Consider the following 16,876-nt stretch of genomic DNA (forward strand, 5'->3'; position numbering starts at 1 on the left):
TTGTCATTCCAAACTAATTATGGGTTGCATTGTATAGCAGTATGTTAATTGTTAAACACCACAGAGGCACGAACCCATTGTCATTAACGTGAGATACTAACTACTATTCCCTTAATTCGAACAATTTATTGTTAGGTTTTGAAGTATATATATACGAGGATCCACACGAATCTGCAAAATATTGATTTGTTAATTTCTTTGGGATATAACTTAATTACCACAAACTCACTGTCATGGACGCAAAGTTTTATGGTTACTTTAAATTTAATAGCTCGATTCGAAAAAATCTAGTACTCTATATTCCGTTAAGTTGGACATATAGCTTGGGTTGCTTGTCTCAAGTCGAATTCATACTTATGTTAATTGTTGTTAATTTGTAAACGAGATTAAGCATGTGAGTTGGAACAATATCTGCATAAGAAGATTAAAATGCAAGCTCGATCCGAGGCATACTTTCTTAGAAATGCAAGTGAATATCTTTGGAGGGCAGACTTTTAGTTATGTTTAGTTATGCCGGATCCGGCAGACTTTTAGTTGTGTTTAACTAAAAGTCTGCCGGAGGGGGCAGACTTTTAGTTATGTTTAGTTATGCCGGATCCGGCATAACTTTAACTTTTCCTTAAAGATTGTATGCTGGATTCGGCATACACTCCCCCAATTCTGCCTTGCGAAATTATTTTTTTATTTTATGCCTGAGCGGGGATTCGAACCCAGAACTTCATATATTCTTCCACCTTTCCAAGCAAAGGGCAAAACTTAAAGACCACAAATATGAAGGGCAAAATTTAAAGACCACAAATTTGAGGGGCAAAATTTAAAGACCACCCCAAACGAAGGGCAATCCGCGCAAAAAAATGGTTATTTAAGCACTAATTCTTTGAGTTGATTTGGGGAGAAAATTAAACTCCATTGCTAAGAATTTGGAGAAAGCTATGAAGAACACCAAATGGGTTTCTCTAAATTCTTGATTGTTTAATCAAATTAATGGATGAACTTTGTTCTATTTGGTGTTAGGAAGCTTCCTTTCACATTTGGGTTTGTTTGGATTAGATTTGAGCAAGTTGGTGTGATTTTTTTTTTTTTTCCTAGTGACTCCTAGTGAAGATGATGATGATAATGTTGATGAAGATGAAGGAGAATTGGGTATGGGTTTTCGATCTTAATAAAAATGGAGTATGGAAAATTGAGAGATTTTTTTTTTTTTTAAGAAGAAGGTAGATGGATGGAGGAAGGGGGAAATTAATAAAAAATGGGGGCAAAATTAAACACGTGGCACGCGGGCCGTGCGCGTGTGGACAACCGCCATTTAATATTTGGGGGTTGGCGGTTGATCGCCACATCGAAAAAGGGCCATTTTGCTACTGAAAAAATTTGTCCAGGGGGGTAATAGGACCCCCGCAAAGGTTCGGTGTGTAGTTGGCATTTTGGTCAAACGTTGGGGGGTATTTTGACTATTATCTCGGTATAATGCCTTTAAAGAATAAAAGATTTGTAAATGGACAACCAAATATTTACCTAGCATCAAAATCTGAATTTAACTTCACTAAAATATGTATTAGTGTACACGAAACAATATAAAATGTACGTTGTATGAAAAGTGTATAAAGAATATAAAATAAAAGATGAACTAGTATTTTTGCCTAAACGCCAAAAGTGTGAATTTAATTAACGAAGTATTTATACCAACTCTATTTAATCTATTTATGAAAGTATTGACAACTTAAATCTTGCCTAAAACGAATGACAAATTTTAAGTTAAACAAATAAGGGTACAAGTAAATACATATATCAGCCCGTCATTTCAAAAATAAAGTTTCCACTATATTACGAGTTTATGCTTTGTACATTTATAAAGAACGCGGAAAGTAAATACAAATAGTGATTCAGATTCCTTCCGAATATCGTCTTTGAGATGTATCTCTGGGTACCTGTATAAACACTTAGTAAAAGTGTTAGTAAGAGAATAAATAACTATCGAATGAATTAAAGAAATAATGAATAAACTTAACATAAAAACCCGTCTTTTGTACAGGAGAGGCCTTGAAAATTAACAAAATTTCTTCATCGGCCATTATAGTGTAGCATCCCTTCATTATCAGTTTAGTAAAATTATAGGGATGGGGCACCATTACCCCCCTGAACTATACCCGAATTTCTTTATGACACACCTACCTTTCCCCGGCCTATTATCCCCAAAACTTATTTAAAACGGAATAATTACCCCCTAAACGCCGATGTGGCAAAGAGTGTGTTTACTCTCTTTGAGAGAGTGAAAACATAAAAAAGGGAAAACTTAATTATTTTTTTCTTAAAAATGCATTTTCTTAAAAATTTGAAAATAAATCTAGTCTTCCACATTTAGTTTTAAAAAACGGGTTTTCCACATGTTAAGAAAATAATTAATTTTTTCAAAATTTTATAAAAATTCAGTTTTTTTCACATTTTGGCAAGAAAAACATTTTTCCGCATTTTATTTAAAAAATAAAAGTGTCCTAAGAAAATGAAATCAAGATTTTTTAAGACATTTTAAAAAAATAATCAAGTTTTCCATATTTTTAACAAATCCATTTTTCCATATTTAAAAAAAAAATCATTTTTCAGTTTTTTTTTTTCTTTTTCAAAAACGGGTTTTAAAAAAAAAAACAAATTTTCAATTCTTTTTTAAAAAAGGGTTTTAAAAATCCTTTTTTTAAAAGAAAATTCAGTTTTTTAATCCATGTTTTTCGTTTTTTTTTTTTAAATGGGTTTAAAAAAAATCAAATTTTCAAATTAAAAAAAAATACGGGTTTTAAAACTCATTTTTTTTTTAATGAAAATTAAGTTTTTATTTTTATTTTTAAAAAAATTGACACGTAAATTTGAAAAAAATTAAAAAAAAAAAAAAGAAAAAACAATAAATACACATGTAAGCGAGGAGAGTGTATGTCACTCTCCCATATGAGAAGTGAGCGTCGAGCGTTTAGGGGGAATTATTCCGTTTTAAATAAGTTTAGGGAGATAATGGACCTCAGGAAAAGGTAAGGTGTGTCGTAGCAAATTCGGGTATAGTTTGGGGTAACGGTGCCTTATCCCAAAATTATAAGCGGGCAAAACAGTCCCAAAATGTCACGGACAGCCGTGAGAAGTAGCTAACAGAGCAGCAACAACCAAGAACAACAAAATAAAGCAGTAGCAAAAGTGGAACAGCCCAATACGATGTGGAAGCCACTGTAAAACAACGAACCAGATCCAAAGGATCGCCTAAAAATGCAACATAGTGCAAAACCAGTCCAATCAAGAGTAAAAAGAAATATCAGATCAAAGTAAAAAGAAATATCAGATCAAAGTATATAGCCAACCCAAAGAGGCCATCGAAAACGGGCCATTTTCAGGCCAAAATTACAAAAATCAGAGCCAGGCCGGCGTCGCTTCGACTGCAAATGCCTGAGTCCTCAAGAATCAATGGAAAACAATAAATCCAACCCAACACGATGTCAAATCAGTCCATTAGCTGTACCAACAATCGGAAGCAAAAAAAGTAGCAAAAACATAGTCATACGAGGGAAGATCGAAGAAAACAGTAATGGAGTTTGCTGGAAAAATAATCCGGGCAGATTCGGCTCTTGGCGTTGAGGTGATGATGGAGCAGAGCGGTAAGGGGAGTGGAGTTCATGGTGGTGGTGTGCTTTGAGTTCACCGGAGCTCAGAGCTCCGGTGTGGAGGGCTGGACGTAGTTGTGTGGTCAGTTGCTAAGAGAAATAAGTGAGGAGGGTGACGGTGTTGTAGTGGCTGCCCTACTCATGATTTGCAAAAAGAGAAAAAAAAAAAAAAACAGGGAGAACGGAGATGGAGGAAGAAAGGAAGGGGCAGTGGCGTCATGTTGTTGTTGGCGTAGCGTTTGGTCGCTCTGGTTCATCGGCGCTTGGAGCTTCTAGCCGAAGCAGTGACAAGGAACAAAGGGGGCTGTGGTGTGGTGATTTGTGGTGGAGTAGGTGAGATGGCAAGGGCTATTCGTGGCGACGTTATTGGTTGCTCCGGCAGCGTGAGTTTGCCGAGAAGATGGCGGAGAGTCGGCTATCCTAAAGGAAAAAAAAAAAAGAAGTTAGGGGTTTTGTTTAAAGCAGGATCTGAAAATGTTTGTGTTGTGTGTGTGTAGGAGATGGAGAAAACGCCATAAATAGTCCCTGAACTATGGGAGTAGGTCTAAAATGGTCCCTGAACTATACACTTACCGGATTTAGTCCTTTAACTATTCAAAAACTTATCAAATTTGGTCTCCGTCTATTTTTTTTATACAAACAACGTACAAACTCATAAACTATCATAAGATTAATCGTTAAACCATTTCTCAGACCTATATTTCTCTCTCCCTGCTTTCTTTTCCTCAAGTTCGTTATCTAACCTCAACTTTTTTCCTCAAGATCTCTCTCTCGCGTTTAAGTAGCACCGACGGACCGCGTCGGTTAAAATCGACGAAAAACCGACCCAGTAGATCGGTTTTGTTAAAAAAAAAAATTTAAAAACCGATGGTGTCATTTTAAAAAACCGACGGTCTCATAAACTCATGAAGGTTTATGAGTTTGTACGCTGTTTGTATAAAAAAATAGACGGAGACCAAATTTGATAAGTTTTTAAATAGTTAAAGGACTAAATCCGGTAAGTGTATAGTTCAGGGACCATTTTTGACCTACTCCCATAGTTCAGGGACTATTTATGGCCTTTTCTCGTAGGAGATGTGTAGAAGATGATGAAAATAAAATTGAACCCTTAACTTCTTTTATAAAATAAAATGACCCATCTTATTGTCCAAAGAATAATGGTTTTCCTCCTCTTGTCCCTTTTACCCCTTTTAACTCATGTGTAAAAATATATTAATTAATGGATGAAGAACTCAACCCATCACCTCAAATGTCAACTTTTTACAAAGGTGACGAGACCTTGACTTGATCGAATTATTGCTCTGCGTTTAAGAATTAATCGTTTCGATTTTCTCTACATTGACGGACAGTACTAAAATATAGTTAACTAATACATGTATAAATAATAATATAAGTATAAAATATAAATATTAATGTATAACATATAAAAATGTCTTGCTAAAAAATTAAGAAATAATTATTAATTGCACAAAAAATGGTAGTATTCGCTGTACATGTGCAAAAATAATGATTCTTGAAAAATTGCAATAAATTGATAAAACTCCTAAAATGAGGATAATTATCAATAAATCATCAAAAATGTAAAAAATGTGTAAAAAGTGTACTTCGTGCTCTTTTAACGATCAGGGCTCCCGAAACGTTAATTTTAAGCACGGCGAGTTAAAATTAGGTGTCAACAAACGTCTTGCTAGCATTCTGTTGTTTTCTTTTCTAATCCTTTGTACGGCAGCCTCGCAAGTTTCTGGACCTACTCGAGGCATGGTTATTGAGTACCTTGTTGGGATTCGAGCGTTGAGATTTTGTAAGTCACGAACAAGATGTTGTGACTCGGCGTACCGATATGCTCATTCGCGACGTAAACCACAATAATATTCACGTGGATCTGTATATTTCAGCTCGCGAAAATCGTCATTACGCTCTATTGAAAGGTGAGGCTTGAAATCATCTAGCACGAATTCACTGTTATCGGTTGAGGAATCACTGGAATAGTTGCTATGATTTAAGTTGTCATCACCACTGCTATTCGAATCCTGTTAAAAAAATACCGACTAATCTATATTTCTACTATTCAACAATGAATTTTAAGTAGATACTAAGTAGCCAAAGGTATTGAATTTTAAGTAGATAATAAGTAGCAAAAGGCTCTTTATATAGGAATCAAACTCAATAGGTTGTGGGATCATGACTATGACCCCACCAACTTTATTTAATACAATGATCATGACTATGACCCTACCAACTTTATTTAATACAGTACAACAATTAATAATATCATGGGAAATCATCTTCATCGGACATCTCACAGTCCGAATCGCACTTAGATATGAATCTGACGTAACTATGTTGACCACATTCTATTCTGAGGCAACGTATTTTCATGCGATTGTTCTCTTCGCGAAAAAAATTAAGAGTAAAATTCAACTCTTGTGGAGTGCCACGAGGCATTGACATAACACGTCTTTTTGGGCGTTTAAGCCCTAGTGACCTCAAGTTTTGTTCCAGTGCTGCACCCTCCCTAACACGCCAAGTCCACTCGTCTGTCATCATATTGTTGTAACGTGTGTTGTATCTCTCATTTGGGTTGTTCAAGTAATCAAAATCTTCACCCAATTCCCATGCCCTACCCATTGCTTCGAATATGTCTCCTGAAGAGAACGATATAACATGACTAAACGATATAACATGACTAATATCTCCAAATTGGTTAAAAAATGACATAGTAATTCAATTTTGTGTGAAATTTTGTGTGGTTGGTAGTTATTCGTCAAATTACATTATATAACACTTGTTGCATGAAACCCAAATTTTGGATTCGAATTATGACATTTTTACGTATGACAACCGAGGGTGACAACCCGGTCGTGATATAGCGCGGAAAATCTTGCGTTAGGTCGAAATAACGCATAATTTACTGCGTTATATATATGTATGATAAGAATTACCGTGTTATTCGACCTAACGTAGTATTTTACTGCGCTATTCTGGCACCCACTGACATAACGCGGTTAATTCGTGCGTTATGTAACACTCCGTACTTAATTTGATTTGACGTAATACTGCAAGACACACTAATTACATGCATGCGTTGGTTGAATATTCAAACTTTAAACCTTATTAATACAGATTTTGTATGAAAGGGAAAATTCTAAGTTTCATCCAATTTTTAACACAAATTCTAAGTTTCATCCAACTTTTACATTTTGTACTCCTCTGAAATTAGTAAAAAAAAAATGGAAGATATTCCAAAAATTAGGTTTTCTTTATTAAAGGACGGAGAAATTATATTCGAGGAAAATAATTTGCGCTATGATTCTCCCCAAAATACCATGTTAAGTTTCCACTTGACTTAAAATTCTCAAAGCTACTCCAAGGAAACGTATAATGACTACAGATAGTAGGAGTGATTTTGATTTAAATATAATTGGAAGATATCCAATGTCGTTTACGCCCTAGTTATGAACAGTGGTACATTCGTTAAGACAATGGTTTTTGATTATTTGAAGCGCCTTGTGATTATAGGGAATGCATAACTTTAAACGTCCTGAAATGTACATAGAGAAGGTCCCTATTAATCGACTTGAATTCGTAGCTAGGGCGCCTCGGGAAGCCGAAATAGACCTCGTCGGGAAGCCCCGTCTAAATTCGAGCCGAAGTCAACTCGGTGCGAATCTACTTATGAACACAATTACCCTAAAATGAGTACTTATGAAGGCATTTTGACGAGTCAAATGCCTCTAGATAGTTTAAGTCAGCAATTTGATAGACAGTGGTAAATATTCATTATTTACATTATTATTATTATTATGTGTAGTGGCATATATTTATTACTTGAATGCTACTAATGATGTTGATTATATTTTTTACGGGTTATACACCTGATATGGATCATATCGTATAGTCCTCTCAATCCGGATGGATGAATCAGGTTGGAACATTCTCAGCCTATCCAACTACTCAAAACGATGGTCCTTCCTCAAGTTTCGGTGTTGTTGATTACTATCGGTACGTCTATTTTGTTAACATCAATAGTATTATTTGATGTGTAGTAGTTAAAATACTCTATTTTCTTATGTAGGGAGAATGTGGTTGTTGCACCAAATTATAGGCAAAGACCTGCTATAGATGGTCTGGATTATCCGAATTATATAGTGACATCATAGAGTGATAGTGAGGAAATACCTAATACGGAGGAAAGTGAGGATGAGGTTCAGGTCGGAACTAATCCTCAATATCGGCAACTAGAGCGCCAAGACATGATGAACGGTCCGGCACGCCGGAAGAAGCCCGAATTCACAACACCCGTTTGAATATAGTCGACCACGGTTCGGTATGGCAATTTCAACGACGAAATCGACCCCGGTTAAGCCGAAAAGCCAATTTCACAACAAGAGTCGACCCCGGATTCGGTGGCATTCCGATGAGATCCCTATCTTGATCATCTTGAAGATCGCCTATAGATACCTTTGTCTTTACTAGGGATGATGATCATATTCGGCGAAGTTTGTGGAAAGAGCCAGTGAATCTTGTAAAACAAAAGGCTCGTATTGAAAAAGGCATGATTTTCAACTCAAAAAAAATCATTACAAAGGGCTGTTAAGATTTATTGCATCCAGGGGATGAGGGAGTTCAAAGTTGACGATTCCACAAGAAAACTTTGGCGATTAGTCTGCAAGCGAAAATATCAAGGTTGCGAATGGATGCTCGGTGGTAAGGAGGCTAGCTTGAAAAGATGTGGACTATTTCAAAGTTCTACCCTGCAACACGATATGGGTGACCTCGAAGATGATCGTTGCAATTTAGATTCGATATGATTGTAGGTGTGTTGAGTTGGCGACATGGAAAAAGCCCAGTATCCCCTTCCCTAAGTTTATTTTTAATTTTGATGTTAATACGATACTCTCGTTCTTTATATCTTTGATATTTCAACTTATTTAGGTTCCCTATTAAAGATTGTATTGCAGTCGTCCTGAAAGTATATCGCAAAACCGTTAGTAGGCGGAAGGCGTATCTTGGGCGTAGGTGTGCACATGAGATACTGCGGCAATTGAGAGGGCTCTTTCGAAGTTGCCGAGATACGTAGGCGGCTGCAACACTTCGATCCCTGTTTGTTGTTGAATGGAAGCTCAATCGAAGGCTTTGATGTGCCCGGTAATATTTTTGAGTTTTGTGTTTTGGGCATTCGAAACCTTGCTTTGATGGTTTTGCTGCATTTCGGCACAGCTGTAATATCGATAGATGGAACACGTAGTAATGGGGTATACGACGTAAAGTGCGCTAATTGCAGTTGGAATGGATGCAAATAGAGCTATATTCCCTTTAGCTTTTGCAATTGCAACTAAGAAGAGCATTAGTACGTGGGGTATGTTTTTGGACTACTTATGGTAACACATTATTAAGGATATCATGGGAATATGTGTTATATCAGATAGAAATGCTGGCATATTGCACAATATGTTTAATTTGCGGGGGGTGGCGTATGCAGCCCTACCCTCTTTTATCGTTATTGTTTTAAGGCATTTGAAGGCAAACTTGCAAAAGGCATATCAAAGCCCAGCACTTTGCAATTGGATGTGGGCGGCTGCAACAGAGCATCAGGAGAAGAAGTTTCACTTACATATGGAGATTATTAGGCGGGCGGATGAGGAAGCCTTCCACTGATTGAATGCAATTGATAAAGACAAATGGACATTACACCAAGATGAAGGTAGGCGATGGGTTATGCTGATAATAAACAGCTTTGAGTCATTCAATGGCTTATTGAAATCTGCACGGGGACTACCCGACACCACAATGGTGAGAATGACTTTTAAGCAGGTTGTGGAGTGATTCGTCAATAGATCAAAAGAGGCCAAAGCACTTGCTGCAGAAGGTCTAAGATGGATGCCAAAACCGTCAAAAGTGTTCGAGTACCACAAATTTAAGGCTCAGCAACACGACCAAATGGAATAAGGGTGGGCATGGTACGGTATATACCGAATACCACACCGAAATCAAAATTTTTAATACCGCTGTTTCAATATTACGGTATTTGGTATGCATTTTAATATTATTTGATATTCGGTACGGTATTCGATAGATATAAAAAGAATACCGAGATCGTACCGAAATTTATACTACATATACAATCCATATATATTATACTTAATACTTTTAAATATATAGACTAGTTTTTGTTCAAAAAAATACATCTCATTCAAGTTAGATTTTGGATGTCACTAAATGGATTTTTTGGTGTAAAATTATACAGGAGTAAGGATTATGCTTAATTTTAGTTAATGTTGTTTAGACTTTGTAACTTCGACTACTCTATCGTGATTCAAATGTCATTTTTGTGTAATTGAATAACGAAGAAAATTGCTTGTACTTTCTTTTGAATATGTCTACATGTGTAAGGTGTTAGTTTAATATAATTGAGACGTTCCTTGAAAAGTCGAAGTCATAATCCTTTATTATATGAGTATATATGTAAGTTGAAGTCAAACAAACTATGGTTACCGAATTACCGTACCGAAAAATACCAAAACGGAACTTAGAAATACCGAACCATACCGACTTATTTTGGTATGGTAATGGTATAGCATTTTTAGAAACCGAAAATCGAAGTTACCGAACCGAAGTTTCAAATACCGTACCATGCCCATCCCTGGATTGGAGTACAACTATGCAGAGCGCATATTTGAACTCACAACAAGTGTGCACTAAGGTAAAGGATGTAACGTCCACACAATTTGTGAGATTCCAAGAACACGCACATGTGGCAAGTGGCAATCATATCACATGCCATGTTCTCATGCCTTCAACTGTTTTATTGCAACACGAAAGAACGTCTCCCCGTACATGATTGAGGAATATACAGTTCAAAATTATGCAAAAACGTATGCTGGAAAGTTCTACCCACTTGGTAGTGAGAGTTATTGGCCATCAGATCCATTTTCTATAGTTGCAAATAAAGCATTTATCCGTAAATTCAAAAAGAAAGCATATTCCCGTATTCCTATGAAATGGATGTTCCATCAAGGAGATACACTCGAAAATGCTCATTTTGCAATTATGTTAGTCATGATATAGTGTTGTCCGCTTACGGCCTTGATGGTCAAACTACATCTCGCGATGGAAGTACCTCTCGTGGTGGAGGATACTTTCGTGGTGGTGGCACATCTCGTAGTGGTGACGGAAGATCAACTCAAGGGCATTAATTGATGGATGTTTTTTAAGTTTTTTTCTTTCTTTGGTGATTGTATTTTAAAAAGTTTGGGTTTGTTATTAATGAACAAGTTTAAGTATTTTCATATTGTTATGAATGATGCAATTTAATTATTTTGAAATTGGTATGAATGCTGCAATTTGATTAACAAATAGTACATTTAAATCGAAACCCTAAAACATACATAACGTAAAGCTAATGACTACAAGTCTTCAAATAAAAATGGATTTCGAGCACTTTTCAACCACTAAAACGACAATTTGAACTTTTGCGTATCCTTGATGTATTGAGCCTACCTTATTAATCGCACAAAAATAAATAGGGTTCTATATAAAATATTGAAGTTCCGGAGTTTCAAAGCATGACTAATATAGGCTAAAGTACGTAAAAAAATGTGAAAATGTAATAAGAGTCTGTTTCAGCAAAATAGGGGACCCCTATAGCGTAGTATTTTACTGCGCTAAAGGAGAGATGGAATCTCCTTTAGCGCAGTAAAATACTGCAATAAAGCATTTAATAGTGCCATCACAATTAAGTACTTTAGCACAGTATTTTATTGCACTAAAATCAACCTTTGTGTCAAAAAAAATTTGGAGATATTTTGATTCAGTTGAATTTTTATTAGGAGCCCGTTTGGATTGGCTTATAAGTTGGCTTATAAAATTTGTTTTAAAACTTTTTTGAGTGTTTGACAATTTGTGAAATTAAAAAATCATTTTGTCTTAAAATAAGGCCTCAAAAAAAAATTAAAGGGCATTAAATCTTAGTTTATCTAAAAGCGTTCCTATAAAATTTGAAAACAATTTATAAAAAAAAAATAAGTTAGATTTACTGCAACTTATTTTTTTTGTTTATAAAATGTTCGTAAACAAATTTTAATATATAGCCATCAACGGGCTCTAGGTCATTTTAGTTCGTGCACACACCTGCTAAAGAAAGAGTAATGCTCTTGAGGGGCAAGTGGGGGCCCCAGTGAAGATCAGAAAGAGCAAGTAAGTTGTCAGCAAAATTGAGGGATGGGGCCACAAGAAAAGCATCAAATGACCAAATTGCCCTCAACTGAAGATAAGAAATAAAGTAAATGTAATGTAAACGGAAGCTAGATCAGGGACAAAAAATAAATAAGCTAAAGAGGGATGTTAACGAAGACATGCCTACTCACTACCTCTTGTTACACAGGAGAATTCATAGAATGTATCCATGCAAAATAGACAAGTTGTAATCAGCCTTGGCTGCTGTAGTAGAGCGTGAATTCCAAGAAGTTCACTCAGCCACAAACCTCTCAGAGTTGTGGGGTCCTTTGTCACGTGGACTCACCAAATTAATATCACAAAGTAACACTTCAGCTTATTCAATTGTATCACAAAACTTACTAATATCACAAAATTTGGACCGTCCAATTTGTTTTATTTATATAATAATAATAATGGTGTCTGATTAAAAATATATTTTTGACACACATGGAAAATGTACTCAAAACTTACTGCTTTTTATGTTATGCTATTTTGGCGCTTATAAAAAATATTTTTAAAAGTAAAACCAAAAATATATTAAAATCAAATAATATTCAGATATAGAATAATATTAGTACTATTTTTTTTCTTCAAAAAAGGCAAATATTGAAAGAGCGTAGTATAAAATAAAACAGAATTTTATTTCTTTGTTTGGTTTTTGCTTCACGTGAGACTATTTAGGTCGGAATGGTTGACACTATTATCAAATACTAGTATAATTTTTACTAAATTTATTAAATTATTTTAATATTTTATACTTTTATTGTACAGATATGTAACTTAAAAAAATAAGTGAAAATAAATTTTTATCTTTTGAATATAAACAAATAAATTGATATGTTATTTAAAAAAAATTATGTGTAAATGAAAGTATTTTATTAAAACAATAAAAAAAGTTTATAAAAGCGCGATTGACTATATTAACATAACTGGTTGTGGAGTTAAGTGAACCGAGGAGGAACTCTGTGGGGGCATTTAACTATAGGTGACCCTTAAGTCTTTTTATTGAGGGGAGGTAACTCAAGTTTTAATTATTGAGTGGAGGTGATGTTTTTTGATTAGTGATTAAGAGGTTTTGACCTTTGCCCAAAAGTTTTTATTTTGATACTTTGACCCTCAACTTTATTTTTAATCTTTACCCTCAAGTTTTATTTTTTAACACTTTGGCCTTACCAATATAAGCCACTAAAATACCAAAATGGGTCCAAAAAAAAAAAAAAGGCGCCAATAGCCGCACCTGTTTTTGCTCTTTTCCTCCAATGTTCTTAACTTCTTCCCGATTTCGTTCTTCCTCCTTAACTTCTTCTTCTTCTTCTTTCAATCACTTTCTCATTCTTTTTCTCTCTCCATTCTTCTTCCTCATCTTCCATTGTTGCTTCCCTCGCTTCTTCTTCATCCATTGCCGTGCCATTTTGAAGAATTTGCTCAACAAAAGAAAAAACTAAACCACAGTTTGCAATTTTTTTGGTGGATTTCGTTAGTGTCTACATGGGCGTTACTTCATAAGTATTGTCACCGCTTCCCTGCTCCTTTCTTCCATTGGTGCGGCATTTTGAAGAATTTGTCAACAAAGAAAAAAACGAAACCAGCAGATTTTGCAATTTTTTAATTTTGGGCATTACTTCGAAGTAATTTTAAAGCTCATTTGGTAAGTAAAATATTGCTGTTTTGTTTCAATTATTTATCTGGGTTTTGCTGCTGATTTTCCAACAATTTACAGTAGCAATTGTACTTGTTGCAACAAGTGCTAAAGCTGCTGTATAAGAGCTTCTAAATTTTTCCAACAACTGTTGTAGTTTCTGCAGAAGCTGCTGTAGTTTATGCAACAGCTATTGTAGTTGCTGCCACAATTACAACAGATTAAGTAGTTATTGCAACTTCTAGACTAATTGTTGTTAAATACGTAGTATGAATAAGTTGCAACAGATTTGTGAGTTGTTGCAAGTAGTGTAACATTGTGACAAGTATCTTACTTGTTAGTAAACAACTCACCGATCCGTTGATTCAACATTTTCCAATCCATAGAACCAGCAAAAAAAGCTCGGGACTCAAAAACCGTAGATTATGTAAATTCTTGCTGAACAAGTGTATTACACCGTCGTAACAAGTAATATAATTGTTATGCAACAACTCACTAATACTTGGACATCTTCAATCGTCTTTGGATTAAGCGAACTCAAAAAGCGGACTCTAACAGAGTTAGTTGGTAACAAGGATAATACTTGTTGCAAGTAATCCACTTGTTGCAACACCCGATTCATACGTTCAAAGTCATTACGTTATTGTATTTTGTTACTATACTGTCATGACCTTTTTTAAAAAAAACAAAATATATTCAGGTAGCATTAATGGGGGACTCAATAACAATAGGTGTTGATTGTCATGGTGAATGGATCGAGAAGAACAATCGATATATTTGGCGATGGAAGGGTAGTCACATGTTAGAGACGATAGCGATGAGTGTCCAAAGAGATGTTGTGTTTGATGATTTTGTGAACTTAATCATCACCTATTGTGAATTAACTTGTGAACCGAAAGATCTTGCCATCACTTACGTATAGCTCTTTTGAAAACCGAGAGGGTCTTGCCTTTTAAGATAACCGATCGGGATCGTTTGCGTACTTATTTGAATGATGTAGCTAGGCCCATTTTAAGGGTATACGTGGTTGGAAGCCCGGTAGAGAACCATAATTTAGGTCAAGACCAACAAGATGTGTTAAATAATAAATTGGATGGGGTGGATACGGATATGGATATGGATATGGATATGGATATTCCAGATAATGGAAGTGGGGGTGAGCCGATTCCTACACCCGAAGTTGCGAGCAATACACCGTGTTCTACACATCTTCGCAAGTGCGAGAATGTTCAAGATGATGAAACGAGGCTTTTATAAAGGAATGTCATTCAAGAACAAGGAACAACTAGCAACTATGTTGAAACTTGCTTGTGTGAAGAAAGATTTCACACTCAAGAAGGTGATTAATTCGCGCCGCGTATTGCTTTAGATGTGTACATCCGGAGTGCAAGTGGTGGTGAGGGCTATGAAGCTTTTAAGTTACTCGACAGATTTTGTATTACAACCTACGTAAAGTATCACACATGTGGTTCTGAGCATATTACTAGCCATAATCCACACGCCACAGCGAAAGTCATTGGTGAATACTTCAAAGATAGGTTTCCCGATGGTAAAGGCCCGTCTACAAAAGATATGAGCCAATCATTCCGCACAGAATTGGGTTGTAAGGTAAGTTATTGGAAGGTCTGGAAGGGCATGGAGATTGCAAAATCTTTGACAAGGGGGACACATGAGACGGGTATGCGATTGCTTGATGCGTACCGTTATATATGCTTCGTTCGCAATCCAGGAAGTAAGACGGCATTGAAGGTTGATGCTAATGGGAAGTTCAAGTACTTTTTTGTAGCCTACAAGGCTTGGATGCTTGGTTTTGCGCAAATGAGAAAAGTCATAGCTGTCGATGGGACATTCTTGAAGAGCAAGTACGAAGGAGTGTTGTTGTCAGCCGTGGCGCAAGATGCGGAGAATCATGTTTTTCCTGTGGCATTTTGTGTAGTGGACAAGGAGTGTGATGCCTCGTACAAATATTTTTTTGAACAAATGAGAAGCTTTGTAGATGATACCAAAGAGTTGTGCATAATTTCTGATAGGCATCCAAGTATCAAAAAGCGGTTTTTGTCTTCCTTATCTCATTATGGTTGTTGCATGAAGCACCTTGGGGAAAATCTCCGAACCACCTTTCACAATACGAAGGTCGTATCTCGGTTTATAAAGCAGCAAAAATCGTACAATATAGATGAGTTCAATGACCATTTCAATCAAATAAGAGATACCGTGCACAGGGGCCGCCGAACATCTTGAACGTGTTGGATTCCACGGATGGAGCGAGGTATTCTTCCCCGGAAATAGGTATTCATACATTACTTTTTCCAACAAGTAACACATATGTTGGAACAACTACCTCACTTGTTGCAACGTGTTATTAGTTGTTCCAACAACTCACTTAGTTGTTGCGTTTTGGTGTGACACCGAGACAATAAGCGAAGCTCTCTCCGGCCATAGTAACACATCGTGGGGAACAACTAACGCACTTGTTGCAACGGTTTAGTTGTTCCAACAACTCACTTAGTTGTTGCATTTTGGTGTGACACCGAGACAATAACCGAAGCTCTCTCCAACAAGTAACACATCTGTTGGAACAACTAACTTTGTTATTTGCAACGGGTAAGTTAGTTGTTCCAACAACTCACTTAGTCGTTGCATTTTGGTGTGACACCGAGACAATAGCTCGAAGCTCTCTCCAAAAGTAACACATCATTGGAACAACTAACTCACTTGTTGCAACGGGTAAGTTAGTTGTTCCAACAACTCACTTAGTTGTTGCATTTTGGTGTGACACGGAGACAATAATCAAGCTCTCTCCAACAAGTAACACGTACATTGAACAACTAACTCACTTGTTGCAACGGTAAAGTTAGTTGTTCCAACAACTCACTTAGTTGTTGCATTTTGGTGTGACATCGAGACAATAACTGAAGCTATCTCCAACAAGTAACACATCATCATTTTGATATATAAGCGACTTTTTGATATTTTCCAACAAACTATAATCGTTTGTACCTTAAGGATTACGTTATTGTTTATTTTCACAGTATAATCTTATGACGTCAAACATTGCTGAGTCAGTGAACTCAATGTTCAATGTTGAAAGAGAATTTCCTAATGCTTTATTTGATGCCATAAACAAGATTTGCTTAAAAAATTTCATGAGAGGCGTATGGAGTTCATCGACTACTTAAACATCTTTGTTCCTTCGATTGAAAAAAAAATTTCAAAATTTGTCAACTTGGGAACAAGTTATTAGCCCATCAAATTGCCAACTACAAGTTCGTCATCATCGGTCACGGTGCGGTTACGTGACAATCGATGCAAAGTAGATCTTGTACTTGTAGAGTTTTTGACACAAGACAAAATACCTTGTCCACGCAATGGCGCGCTTCGT

Source organism: Lycium ferocissimum, chromosome 4, assembly GCF_029784015.1.
Source record: "Lycium ferocissimum isolate CSIRO_LF1 chromosome 4, AGI_CSIRO_Lferr_CH_V1, whole genome shotgun sequence".
NCBI lineage: Eukaryota > Viridiplantae > Streptophyta > Magnoliopsida > Solanales > Solanaceae > Lycium > Lycium ferocissimum.